Here is a 15,249-nt window from a genome sequence, read left to right as displayed (position 1 = left end):
ATGTTTAAATTCCTCCTCATACAGAATCACATCAAGATGGCGACTAGCCCAACAATACTTACATATACATCCTTCTTTCACGACTAATCGGCAAGAAGTCCTCTATTCTTTTCCCTAAGAGAAAACATTGAGAGCAGAGAAGCTATTCCATGGAGTAAATGGACGCGCCAAGGAATACTTGGGCTTGAAACTACTTCGCATTGCTAATCGGTACGATAAGAAGAGATATTTCGGGATATGTACTGAGTTATATAATTTATAAAATTTCTGAAAATATCGCGGGGAGACCGCTGCAAGAGACATTACATCGCAACACACAGAGAGCAGAGTCAATATGTATCCACTTTGCGAGCTAATTATTGGCTTAGCTAACTCGTTAGAATTTGTGGAAGATACATTCCTATAAATTTTAAGAAGTTAGTAAAGTTTTTTTTTTCTTTTTTTGGCTATGAGGCAATATTTAATATATTTTTTGTGTGGGAACTAAAATTTAAAAACCTCTCTCACACCGAGACTTCGAAAGGGCTTCACTGCCTTAATGAATTTCCGTTGAGCTCAATCACATTCACACAGTTCAATACTGTTCTATCCTGATTAAATTGAGCTTAACTCAAATTCCAGAAGGCAGTGAAGCCATTTCTAAGTCTCGGTGGGACGAAAAATTGTCAGTCGATCTCCTGGAAACATTTGTAATAATTATTAACTTTCGGTGATCACATGGGGAAGACCGGAGATCTGCTGGTAAGACCGTGTTAGCCTATTTATTTGAAGTAACTGGAAATCTTGATCATAGAAAACGGCAGGTTCGTCCAGTGTAAATCAGACGTTCCCCACTGATCCGGTGCAACACAGCATAGAAAGCAGACACTGTCAAAAATAATCAGTTAAATAATACGCGAACACACTTACTTTAGTTTAGTTCATGTATTAAATTCCTTCTCATACATAATCTCATCTAGATGGCGACTAGTCCAAAAATACATACATATACATCCTTCTTTCACGACTAATCGGAAAGAAGTCCTTTATCCTTTTCCCTAAGAGAAAACATAGATAGCAGAGAAGTTATTCCACGGAGTAAATGGACGCTCCAAGGAATAATTGGGCTTCAAACTACTTTGCATTGCTAATCGGGCAGATAAGAAAAGATATTTCGAGATCTGTACTGAGTTATATAATTTATAAAATTTCAGAAAATAACGTTGAGAGACCGTTTCAAGAGACATTAGACCTGTGAGACCAGTTTTGGATTCCGATGATTCACGTCAGGTTTGCTGTATCCCTTGGACCTTCTCATTGACAAAGAAACACAGTAATTACACGGGAATTAAATAAAAAGACACAATGCCGACTTAAGCACAAGAAGACTCACTTTTCTTAGTGTCTATGTATGAGTCTTTCGTGTGAGACCAAATTTTAATTCCGATGCTTCACTTCAGGTTTACTGTATCCGTTGGACCTTCACAGTGACGATGTAACACATAAATTGCATCACAATAAGTACAAAAGGTACTATGCTGACTTAAGTACAAGAAAACTGAGAATTCTCATCGTCAATGATTAGAGCCTTTCCTGTGAGACCAGTTTTACATTCCGATGCACAACTGCAGATTTACTGTATCACTTGGACCTTCACATAGACGATGAAACACAGAAATTGCATCGGAATTAAATACAAAAGGCACAATGCCGACTTAAGTACAAGAGGACTGACTTTTCTTAGTGTCTATGATTTGAGCCATTCCTGTGTCACCAGTTTTATATTCCGATGCTTCACTTCAGGTTTACTGTATCCCTTGGACCTTCACTTTGACGATGATACACAAAATTTGGATCGGAATTAAATACAAAAGGAACAATGCCGACTTAAGTACAAGAAGACTAAGTCTTCTTACCGTCTATGTTTTGAGTCTTTCCTGAGAGACAAGTTTTAGATTCCGACGCTTAACTTCAGGTTTACTGTATCCCTTGGACCTTAACTTTGACAATGAAACACAGAAATTGCATCGGAATTAAATTCACAACGCACAATGCCGACTTAAGTACAAGAAGACTGAGTCTTCTTCCTGTCTATGTTTTGAGCCTTTCCTGTGAGACCAGTTTTAGATTCCGATGCTTCACTTCGGGTTTACTGTGTGCTTCGGACCTTCACTAAGACAATGAAACACAAAAATTGCATCGGAATTAAGTACAAAAGGCAAATGCCGACTTAAGTACAAGAAGAATGAGTCTTCTTACTGTCTATGTTTTTAGCCTTCCCTGTGAGACCAGTTTTAGATTCCGAAGATTCACGTCAGGTTTACGGTATCACTTGGACCTTCACATTGACGATGAAACACAGAAATAGCATCGGAATTAAATACAAAAGGCACAATGCCGACTTAAGTATAAGAAGACTGAGTCTTCTTACTGTCTATGTTTTGAGCCCTTCCTGTGTCACCAGTTTTAGATTCCGATGCTTCAGGTTAGGTTTACTGTATCCCTTGGACCTTCACATTGGCGATGAAATACAAAAATTGCACCGGAATTAGATACAAAAGGCACAATGCCGACTTAAGCACAAGAAGACTGCCTGTTCTTTGGGTCTATGTTTTGAGCCTTTCCTGTGTCACCAGTTTAGATTCCAATGCGTCACTTATGGTTTTCTGAATCCCTTGGAACTTCACTTAGACGATGAAACACAATTATTGCTTCGGAATGAAATACAAAAGGCACAATGCCGACTCATGTACAAGAAGACTTACTTTTCTTAGTGAATATGATTTGAGCCTTTCCTGTGTCAGCAGTTTTAGATTCCCATGCATAACTGCGGTTTTACTGTATCCCTTGGACTTTAACATTGACGAAGACACACAGGAATTGCATCGGAATTAAATACAAAATGCACAATGCCGACGTAAGAAACAGAAGACAGATTCTTCTTACCGTCTATGTTTTGAGCCCATCCTGAGAGACCATTATTAGATTCCGATACTTCACTTCAGGTTTACTGTTCTCTTGGGCTTCACTTTGACGATGAAACACAAACATTGCATCGGAATCAAATACAAAAGGCACATTGCCGACTTAAGTACCAGAAGACTGACTTTTCTTAGTGTCTATGTTTGAGCCTTTCCTGTGCAACCAGTTTTAGATTCCAATGCTTCACTTCATGTTTTCTGTATCCCTTCGACATTCACTTTTACGATGAAGCACAAACATTGCATCGGGACTGAATACAAAAGGCACAATGACGACTTGAGTACAAGAAGACTCACTTTTCTTAGTGTCTATGTTTTGAACCTTTTCTGTGTCACCAGTTTTACATTCCGATGCACGACCGTTGGTTTACTGTATCCCTTGCACCTTCACTTTGATAATGGAACACAGTAATTGCATCGGAATTAAGTTCCAAAGGAACAATGCAGACTCAAGTACAGGTAGACTGAGTCTTCTTACTCTCTACGTTTTGAGAACTTCCTGTGTCACCAGTTTTACATTCCGATTAACAACTGCAGGTTTACTGTCTCCCATGGACCTTTACATTGACGGTGAAACACAGAAATTGCATCGGAATGAAAGATAAAAGGCACAATGCCAACTTAAGTACATGAACACTGACATTTCTTAGTGTCTATGTTTCGAGCCTATCCTGTGTCACCAGTTTTAGATTCCGATGCTTCACTTCAGGTTTACTGTATCCCTTAGACCTTCACTTTGACGATGGAACACAAAAATTGCATCGGAATTAAATACAGAGGGAACATAGCCGACTTAGGTAGAAGAAGTATGAGTATTCTTTCTGTCTATGTTTTGAGCAATCCCTGTGAGACCAGTTTTGGACTCCGATGCTTTAGGTTAGGTTTACTGTATCCCTTGGACATTCACATTGGCGATGAAATACAAAAATTGAATCAGAATTAAATACAAAAGGCGCAATCCCGACTTAAGTACAAGAAGACTGCCTTTTCTTTGCGTCTATGTTTTGAGCCTTTCCTGTGTCACCAGTTTTTGATTCCGATGCGTCACTTCCAGTTTACTGTATCCGTTGAACTTTCACTTTGACGATGAAACACAAACATTGCATCGGAATCAAACACAAAAGGCACAATGCCGACTTAAGTACGAGAAGGCTGACTTTTCTTTGTGTCTATGTTTGAGCCTTTCCTGTGTCACCAGTTTTAGATACCGATGCTTCACTTCAGGTCTACTGTATCCCTTAGACCTTCACATTGACGATGAAACACAGAAATTGGATTGGAATTAAATACAAAAGGCACAATGCCGACTTAAGTACAAGAAGACAGAGTCTTCTCACTCTCTAGGTTTAGAGCCTTTCCTGTGTCACCAGTTTTAGTTTACGATGCACAACTGGAGGTTTACTATATCCCTTGGACCTTCAAATTGACGATGAAACACAGTAATTACATCGGAATGAAAGACAAAAGGAACAATGCCAACTTAAGTACAAGAACACTGACTTTTCTTAGTGTGTATGGTTCGAGCCTGTCCTGTGTCACCAGTTTTAGATTGCGATGCACAACTGCAGGTTTACTGTACCCCCAGGACCTTCACATAGACGATGAAGCACAGAAACTGCATCGGAATTAAATACAAAAGGCACAATGCCGACTTATGTACAGGAAGACTGACATTTCATAGTGTCTATGTTTTGAGCCTTTCCAGAGTCACCAGTTCGAGATTCCGATGCACAACGTCAGGTATACTGTATCCCTTGGACCTTCACATTGACGATGCAACACAGAAATTGCACCGGAATTAAATACAAAAGGCACAATGCCGATTTCAGCACAAGATGATTGAATTTTCTTACGGCCTATGTTTTGCGCCTTCCCTGTGAGACCAGTTTTAGAATCCGATTCTTCACTTCAGGTTTACTGTATCCCTTGGACGTTCCTTTAACGATGAAACACAAAAATTGCATCCGAATTAAATACGTAATGCACAAGGCCGATTTAAGTACAAGAAGACTGACTCTTCTTAGTGTCTATGTTTTGTGTCTTTCCTGTGTCACCAGCTCTAGATTCCGATGCACAACTGATTAATTACTGTATCCCTTGGACCTTCACAAAGACGATGAAACACAGAAATTGCGTCGTAATTAAATACAAAAGGCACAATGCTGACTTGAGTAGAAGAAGACTGACTTTTCTTAGTGTCTATGATTTGTGCTTTTCCTGTGAGACCAGTTTTAGATTCCGATGCTTCGCTTGAGGCTTACTGTATACCTTGGATCTTCACTTTGAAGATGAAACACAGACATTGCATCGGAATTAAATATAAAATTCACAATGCCGGGTTAAGTACAAGAAGACTGTGTCTTCTTACCATCTGTGTTTTGAGCCTTTCCTGTGAGACCAGTTTTATATTCCAATGCTTCACTTTATGTTTACTGTATCCCTTGGACCTTCTCTTTGAAGATGAAACACAGAAATTGCATCGGAATTAAATACAAAAGGCACAACGCCGACTTAAGTACAAGAAGATTGAGTCTTCGTACCGTCTATGTTTTGAGCCGTTCCTAAGAGACCAGTTTTAGTTTACGATGCTTCACTTCATGTTTACTGCATCCCTTGGAACTTCACATTGACGATGAAACACAGAAATTGCATCGAAATTAAATACATAAGGCACAATTACAAGTACAAGAAGTGTGAGCCTTCTTACTGTCTATGATTTGAGCTATCCCTCTGAGACCAGTTTTAGATTCCGATGCTTCAATTGAGGTTTACTGTATCCCTTGGACCTTTACAATGACGATGAAACACAGAAAATGCATCGGAATTAAAAAAAAACGCACAATACCGGATTAAGTACAAGACGACTGACATTTCTTAGGGTCTACGTTTTGAGCCTTTCCTGTAAGACCAGTTTTAGATTCCGATGCACAACTGTATGTAAACTGTACCCCTTGGGCCTTCACATTGACGATGAAACACAGAAATTGCATCGGGATTAAACAGAAAAGGCACAATGCCGACTTTAGTACAAGAAGACTGAGTATCCTTACTGTCTGTGCTTTGGACCTTCCCTGTGAGACCAGTTATAGATTCCGATTCTTCACATCAGGTTTACTGTATCCCTGGGACATTCACTTTGACGACGAAACATAAAAATAGCATCCGAATTAAATACAAAAGGCACAAGGCCGGCTTAAGTACAAGAAGACTGACTTTTCTTAGTGTCTATGTTTTGAGTCTTTCCTGTGCCACCAGTTTTAGAATCCGATGCACAACTGCTAGTTTACTGTATCTCTTGGACCTTCACATTGACGATGAAACACAGTGATAGCATCGGAATTAAATTCAAAAGGCACAATGCCGAGTTAGTACAAGTAGACTGTCTTTTCTTAGTGTCAATGTTGTGAGCCGTCCCTGTGAAACCGGTTTTAGGTTCCGATGCTTCCATTGAGGTTTACTGTATCCCTTGGACCTTCACATTGACGATGAAACACTGAATTAGCACCGGAATTAAATACATAAGCCACAATGCCGACTTAAGTACTAGAAGACTGAGTCTTCTTACCGTCTATGTCTTTAGCATTTCCTGTGAAACCTGTATTAGATTCAAATGCTTCACGGCAGGTTAACTATACACCTCGGACCTCCACACTGACGATGAAACACAAAAATTGCATGCGAATTAAATACAGAGGGCACAATGCCGATTAAGTACAGGAAGACTGACATTTCATAGTTTCTATGATCTGACTCTTTCCTGTGTCACCTGTTTCAGATTCCGATGCACAACTGCAGGTTTACTGTATCCCTTGTACCTTCACGTTGTCGATGAAACACAGAAATTGCATCGGAATTAAATGCAAAAGGCACAAAGCCGACTTAAGTACAATAAGACTGACTGTCCTAAGTGTCTATGTTTTGAGCCTTCCCTGTGAGATTAGTTTTAGATTCCGATGTTTCACGTCAGGTTTACTGTATCCCTTGGACCTTCACATTGAAGATGAAATTCTGAAATTGCATCGGAATTAAATACAAAAGGCACAATGCCGACTTAAGTACAAGTAGACTGAGTCTTCTTACCGTCTATGTTTTGAGCCATTCCTGTGAGACCACTTTTACATTCCGATGCACAACTGCAGTTTTACAGTATTCCTTGGACCTACACATTGACGATGAAACAGAGAAATTGCATCGGAATTAAACACAAAAAAGGGACAGTGCCGAATTAAGTACAAGAAGACTGAGACTTCCCTCGGTCTATGCTTGAGCGTTTCCTGTGACAAACGTTTTAGATACCAATGCGTAACTGCAGGTTTACTGTGTCCCTAGGACCTACACATTGACGTAGAATCACAGTAATTACATCGGAATAAATTCAAAAGGCACAATGCCGACTTAAGTACAAGAAGACTGACTTTTCTTAGTGTCTATGTTTCGAGCCTGTCCTGTGTCACCAGTTTTAGATTCCGATGCACAACTGCAGGTTTACTGTATCCCTTGGGCCTTCACATTGACGATGAAACACAGAAATTGCATCGGAATTTAACACAAAAGGCACAATGCCGACTTTAGTACAAGAAGACTGACTTTTCTTTGTGTCTGTGTTTGATCCTTTCCTGTGTAACCAGTTTTAGATTCCGCTGTACGACTGCAGGTTTACTGTATCCCTTGGACCCACACTTTGACGTAGAATCACAGTAATTGCATCGGAATTAAATTCAAAAGGCACAATGCCGACTTAAGTACAAGACGACTGACTTTCCTTAGTGTCTATGTTTCGAGCCTGTCCTGTGTCACCTGTTTTTGAACCCAATGCTTCACTTCAGGCTTACTGTATCCATTGGACCTTCACTTTGACGATGAAACACAGAAATTGCATCGGAACTGAATACTAAATGGTCAATGCCAACTTAATTACAAGAAGGCAGAGTCTTCTCACCGTCTATGTTTGAGCTTCTCCTGTGGGACCAGTTCTAGATTCCGATGCTTCACCTGATGTTTACTCTATTCCTTGGACCTTCACATTAGCTATGAAACACTGAAATTGCATCGGAATTATATACATAAGGCACAATGCCGACTTAATTACTAGAAGGCTGGGTCTTCTTACCGTCTATGTTTTGAGCCTTTCCTGTGAGACCAGATTTAGATTTCGATGATTCACTTCAGGTTTACTGTATCCCTTGGACGTTCACTTTGACGATGAAACACAAAAATTGCATTTGAATTAAATACAAAAGGCACAATGCAGACCTAGGTAGAAGAAGATTGAGTTCTCTTGCTGTATATGTTTTGATTCTTCCCTGTGAGACCAGTTTAGATTCCGATGCTTCACGTTAGATTTACTGTATACCTTCGGCCTCAAACTGACGATAAAACACAAAATTTGCATCCGAATTAAATACAAAATGCACAATGCCGACTTGAGTACAGTTACACTGAATTTTCTTAGTGTCTATGTTTTGAGCCTACCCTGTATCACCAGTTTAAGATTCCGATGCACAACTGCAGTTTTATTGTATCCCTTAAACCTTCAAATTGACGATAATACACAGAAATTGCATCGGAACTACATACAAAAGGCATAGTGCCGACTTATGTACAGGAAGACTGAGTCTTCTTACTGTCTATGCTTTGGGCCATCTCTGTGATACCAGTTTTAGATTCCGATTCCTCACTTCAGGTTTATTGTATCCGTTGGACATTCGCTTGGATGATGAAACACAAAAATAGCACCCGAATTAAATACAAAAGGCACAAGGCCGCCTTAAGTACAAGAAGACTGATTTTTCTTAGTGTCTATGTTTTGAGCCTTTCCCGTCCACCAGTTTTAGAATCCGATGAACAACTGCTGGCTTACTGTATCCCTTGGACCTTCACTTTGACGATGAAACACAAAAACTGCATCCGAATTAAATACAAAAGGCACAAACCGGCTTACGTACAAGAAGACTGAGTCTTCTTAGTGTCTGTGATCTGAGCGTTTCCTGTGTCGCCTGTTTTAGATTCCGATGCTTCACTTGAGGTTTACTGTATACCTCGGACCATCACTTTGACGATGAAACACAGAAATTGCATGGGAATGAAATACATATGGCACAATGCCGGCTTAAGTACAGAAGTCTCAGCCTTGTTACTGTCTATAATTTGAGCCGTCCCTGAGAGAGACCCGTATTAGATTCCGATGCGTCACTTCATGTTTACTGTACCATTTGGACCTTCACTTTGAGGATGAAGCACAAAAATTTCATCGGAATTGAATACAAAAGGCACAAGGGCACCTTAAGTACAAGAAGACTGTCTTTCCTTTGTGTCTGTGTTTGAGCCTTTCCTGTGTCAGCAGTTTTAGATTCCGATGCACAACTGCAGGTTTCCTGTATCCTTTGGACCCTCGTTTTGACGATGAAACACAGTAATTGCATCGGAATTAAATACAAAAGGCACAATGCAGACTTAGGTACAAGACGACTGACTCTTCTTAGTGTCTATGTTTTGAGCCTTTCCTATGAGACCAGATTTAGATTCCAATGCTTCACTTCAGGTTGACTGCATCCCTAGGACCTTCACTTTGACTGTGTAACACAGAAATAGCATCCGAATTAAATACAAAAGGCACAATGCCGAATTAAGTACAAGAAGACTGAGTCTTCTTACCTTCTATGTTTTGAGCCTTTCCTGTGAGACCAGTTTTAGATTCCGATGTTTCACTTCAGGTTTACTGTATCAGTTGGATCTTCACGTTGACGATGAAACACGAAAATTGCATCGGAATTAAACACAAAATTCACAATGCCGACTTAAGTACAAGAAGACTGAATTTTCTTGGTGACTATGTTTTGAGCCTATCCTGTATCACCAGTTTTATATTCCCATGCACAACTGCAGTTTTACTGTATTCGTTGTACCTTCACATTGACGATGATACACGGAAATTGCATCGGAATTACATACAAAAGGCACCGTGCCGACTTAAGTACAAGAAGACTGAGTCTTCTTACTGTCTATGCTTTGAGCCCTTCCTGTGTCACCAGTTTTAGATTCTGATGCACAACTGGAGGGTTACTGTACCCCTTGTACCTTCTCATTGACGATGAATCACAGAAATTCAATCGGAATTAAATACAAAATGCCAAATGCCGACTTAAGTACAACAAGACCGTGTATTCCTACGGTCAATGTTTTGAGCCTTTCCTGTGAGAACCGTTTTAGATTCCGATGGTCAACTGCAGGTTTACTGCATCACTTGGACCATCACTTAGACGATGAAGCACAAAAATTGCATCGGAATTAAATACAAAAGGCACAATGTCGACTTAAGTACATGTTGACTGTCTTTTCTCGGTGTCTATGCTTTGGGCCTTTCCTGTGTCTCCTGTTTGAGATTCCGATACTTAACTGCAGATTTACTGCTTCACTCGGACCTTCACATTGACGATGAAACACAGAAATTGCATTGGAATTATATACAAAGGACACAATGACGACTTAAGTAGAAGAAGACTGAGTTATCTTGCTGTCTGTGCTTTGAGCCGTCCCTGTGAGACCAGTTTTAGATTCCGATGCTTCACGTCAGGTTTACTGTATCCCTTGGACCTTCACATTGACGATGAAACACTAAAACTGCATCAGAATTGAAAACAAAATTCAAAATGCCGACTTAACTACAAGTAAACTGGCTTTTCTTAGTGTCTATATTTTGAACCTATCCTGTATCACCAGTTTTATATTCCAATGCACAACTGCAGTATTACTGTATCCCTTGGACCTTCACATTGACGATGAAATACAGAAATTGCATCGGAATTACTTACAAAAGGCACAGTGCCGACTTAAGTACAAGTAGACTGAGTCTTCTTACTGTCTATGTTTTGAGCCTTACCTGTGTCACCTGTTTTCGATTCCGATGCACAACTGCAGGGTTACTGTATCCCTTGGATCTTGACATTGACAATGAAACACAGTAATAATATCGGAATTAAATTCAAAAGACAATGATGTGAGCCATTCCTGTGAGACCAGTTTTAGAATACGATGCTTCACGTCAGGTTTACTGTATCCCTTGGACATACACTTCGACGATGAAACACAAAAATAGCATCCGAATTAAATACAAAACGGTCAAGGCCGCCTTAAGTACAAGAAGACTGACTTTTCTTAGTGTCTATGTTTCGAGCCTCTCATGTGTCACCAGTTTTAGATTCCGATGCACAACTGTAGCTTTACTGTATCCCTTGCGCTTTCACATTGACGATGAAACACAGAAACTGCATCGGAAATAAATACAAAAGGCACAATGCCGACTACGTACAAGAAGACTGTGTCTACTTACCGTGTATGTTTTGAGCCTTTCCTGTGAGACCAGTTTTGGATTCCAATGCTTCACCTCATGTTTACTGTATCCCTTGGACCTTCACTTTGACGATGAAACACAGAAATTGCTTCGGAATTAAATACAAAAAGCACAATGCCAACTAAAGAATAAGAAGACTGAGTCTTCTCACCGTCTGTGTTGTGAGACTTTCCTGAGAGACCAGTTTTAGATTGCGATGCTTTACCTCATGTTTACTGTATCCCTTGGACCTTCAGATTGACGATGAAACACAGATATTGCATCGGAATTAAATACAAAAGGCACAATGCCGACTTAAGTTCAAGAAAACTGCGTCTTCTTACAGTCTATGTTTTGAGCCTTTCCTGCGTCACCAGCTCTACATACGGATGCTTCACTTCAGGTTTACTGTATCCCTTGGACCTTCAAATTGACGATGTAACACAGAAATTGCATCGGAATTTAATACAAAAGTCACATTGCCGACTGAAGTAGAAGAAGTTGTGAGATTTTTTTCTCTCTGTGCTTTGGGCCTTCCCTCTGAGACCAGTTTTAGATTCCAATGCTTCACGTCAGGTGTACTGTACCCCTTGGACCTTCACATTGACGATGAAACACTGATATTGCATCGGAAATAAATACAAAAGGCACAACGCCGACTAAGTACAAGAAGACTGTGTCTTCTAACCGTAAATGTTTTGAGCCTTTCCTGTCAGACCAGTTTCAGATTCCAATGCTTCACCTCATGTTTACTGTATCCCTTGGACCTTCACTTGGACGATGAAACACAGAAATTGCTTCGGAATTAAATACAAAAGGCGCAATGCTGACTTAAGTACAAGAAGACTGCCTTTTCTTAGTGTCTATATTTCGAGCCAGTCCTGTGTCACCAGTTTTCATTTTGTTGCACAACTGCAGGTTTACTCTATCACTTGGACCTTCCCTTTGACGATGAAACACAAAAATTTCATCGGAATTAAATACAAAAGGCACAATGCAGACTTAAGTACAGGACGACTGACTTTTCTTAGTGTCTATGTTTTGAGTCTTTCCTGTGTCACCAGTTTTAGATTCCGATGCACGACTGCAGGTTTACTGTATCCCTTGGACCTTCACTTTGACGATGAAAGACAGTAATTGTATCGGAATTAAATACAAAAGGCACAATGCCGACTTAAGTACAAGAAGACTGAGTCTTCTTACTGTCTATGTTTTGAGCCTTTCCTGTGAGTCCGGTTTTAGATTCCGATGAATCACTTCAGGTTTACTGTATCCCTTGCATCTTCCCTTTGACGATGAAACACAAAAATTGCATCGGAATTAAATACAAAAGGCAAAATGCCGACCTCAGGACAGGAAGACTGAGATTTCTTGCTGTCAAAGTTTTGAGTCTTCCGTGTGAGACGAGTTTTAGATTCAGGTGCTTTACGTCAGGTTTACTGTATACCTTGGACCTTCACACTGACTATGAAACACATATATTGCATCCGAATTAAATAAAAAAAGCACAATACCGACTTAAGCACAAAAGGCTGAGATTCTTAATGTCTATGTTTGAGCGTTTCCTGTGTCACCAGTTTTAGATTCCGATGCTTAACTTCATGTTTACTGCATCACTCGGACCTTCACATTGACGAAGAAACGCAGAAATTGCATTTGAATCATATACAATGGGCACAATGACGACTTAAGTACAAGAAGACTGTGTCTTCTTATCGTGTATGTTTTGAGCCTTGCCTGTGAGACCAGTTTTAGATTCCAATGCTTCACTTCATGTTTACTGCAACCCTTGGACCTTCACATTGACGATGAAACACAGAAATTGCATCGGAATTAAAAACAACAGGCACAATGCCGACTACAGTACAAGAGGTCTGAGTCTTCTTACCGTCAATGTTTTGAGCCTTTCCTGTGGGAGCAGTTTTAGATATCGATGCTCCACTTCAAGTTTTCTGTAACCCTTAGACCTTCACTTTCACGATGACACACAATAATTGCATCGGAATTAAAAACAAAAGTCACAATGCCGGTTTAAGTTCAAGAAGACTAACATTTTTCAGTGTCTATGTTTCGAGCCTGTCCTGCGTCACCAGTTTTAGATTCCGATGCACAACTGCTGGTTTTCTGTATCCCTGGGACTTTCACATTGACGATGAAACACCGAAATTGCATCGGAATTAAATTCAAAAGGCACAATGCCGACATAAGTACAAGTAGACTGTGTCTTCTTACCGTGTATGTATTGAGCCTTCCCTGTGGGACCAGTTTTAGATTCCAATGCTTCACTTCATGTTTACTGTATCCCTTGGACCTTCACTTTGACGATGAAACACAGAAATTGCTTCGGAATTAAATACAAAAGGCACAATGCCAACAAAAGTATAAGAAGACTGAGTCTTCTTACCATCTATGTTATGAGCCTTTCCTGAGAGACCAGTTTTAGATTCCGATGCTTCACTTCATGTTCACTGTATCCCTAGGACCTTCACATTGACGATGATACACAGATATTGCATCGGAATTAAATACCAAAGTCACAATGCCGACTTAAGTACAAGAAGACTGACTTTTCTTAGCGTCTATGTTTCGAGTTTTTCCTCTGTCTCCATTTTTAGATTCCGATGTGTCCCTTCGACCTTCGCATTGACTATGAAACACAGATATTGCATCGGAATTAAATACAAAAGGCACAATGCCGAATTAAGTACAATAAGACTGAGTATTCCTACTGTCTATGTTTTGAGCCTTTCCTGTGAGAACAGTTTTAGATTCCGATGGTCAACTGCAGATTTACTGCGTCACTCGCACCTTCACATTGACGATGAAACGCAGAAATCGCAATGGAATTAAATACAATGGGCACAATGACGACTTAAGTAGATGAAGACAGGGTTTTCTTGCTGTCTATGCTTTGAGCCTTCCCTGTGAGACCAGTTTTAGATTTCGATGATTCACGTCAGGTTTACTGTATCCCTTGGACCTTCATATTGACGATTAAACACAGAAATAGCATAGGAATTAAGTACAAAAGGCACAATGCCGACTTAAGTACAAGAGGTCTGAATCTTCTTACCGTCTTTGTTTTGAGCCTTTCCTGAGAGACCAGTTTTAGATTCCGATGCTTCACCTCATGTTTACTGTATCCCTTGGACCTTCACATCGACGATGAAACACAGAAATTGCATCGGAATTAAATACAAAAGTCACAATGCCGACTTAAGTACAGGAAGACTGCCTTTTCTTAGTGCCTACATTTCGAGCCTGTCCTGTGTCACCAGTTTCAATTACGTTGCACAACTGCAGGTTTACTCTATCCCTTGGACCTTCACATTGACGATGATTCACAGAAATTGCATGGGAATTAAATACATAAGGCACAATGCCGGCTTAAGTACAAGAAGCGTGAGCCTTCTTACTGTCTATGATTTGAGCCATCCCTGTATGACCAGTTTTAGATTCTCACGCGTCAATTCAGGTTTATTGTTTCACTTGGACGTTCACTTTGACGATGAAACACAAAAAATTCATCGGAATTATATACAAAAGGCACAATGCCGACTTAAGTTCAAGAAGACTGACTTTTCTCGGTATCTATGCTTTGAGCCTTTTCTGTGTAACCAGTTTGAGATTCCGATGCTCAACTGCATCACGGGGACATTCTCATTGACGATGAAACGCAGAAATTGCATCTTAATTAAATACAAAAGTCACAATGCTGACTTAAGTAGAAGAAGTTGTGAGATTTCTTGCTGTCTGTGTTTTGAGCCTTCCCTCTGAGAAAAGTTTTAAATTCCAATGCTTCACGTCAGGTGTACTGTATCCCTTGGACCTTCAAATTGACGATGAAACACTGAAATTGCATCGGAATTAAATACAAAAGGCACAATGCCGACATGAGTACAAGAAGACTGAGTCTTCTTACTGCCTATGGTTGAGCCTTTCCTGTGTCAGCAGTTTTAG

Source organism: Schistocerca americana, chromosome 4, assembly GCF_021461395.2.
Source record: "Schistocerca americana isolate TAMUIC-IGC-003095 chromosome 4, iqSchAmer2.1, whole genome shotgun sequence".
In the NCBI taxonomy this organism is placed as follows: domain Eukaryota; kingdom Metazoa; phylum Arthropoda; class Insecta; order Orthoptera; family Acrididae; genus Schistocerca; species Schistocerca americana.
The sequence above is the reverse complement of the archived record's forward strand: the minus strand, read 5'-3'. Positions refer to the sequence as shown.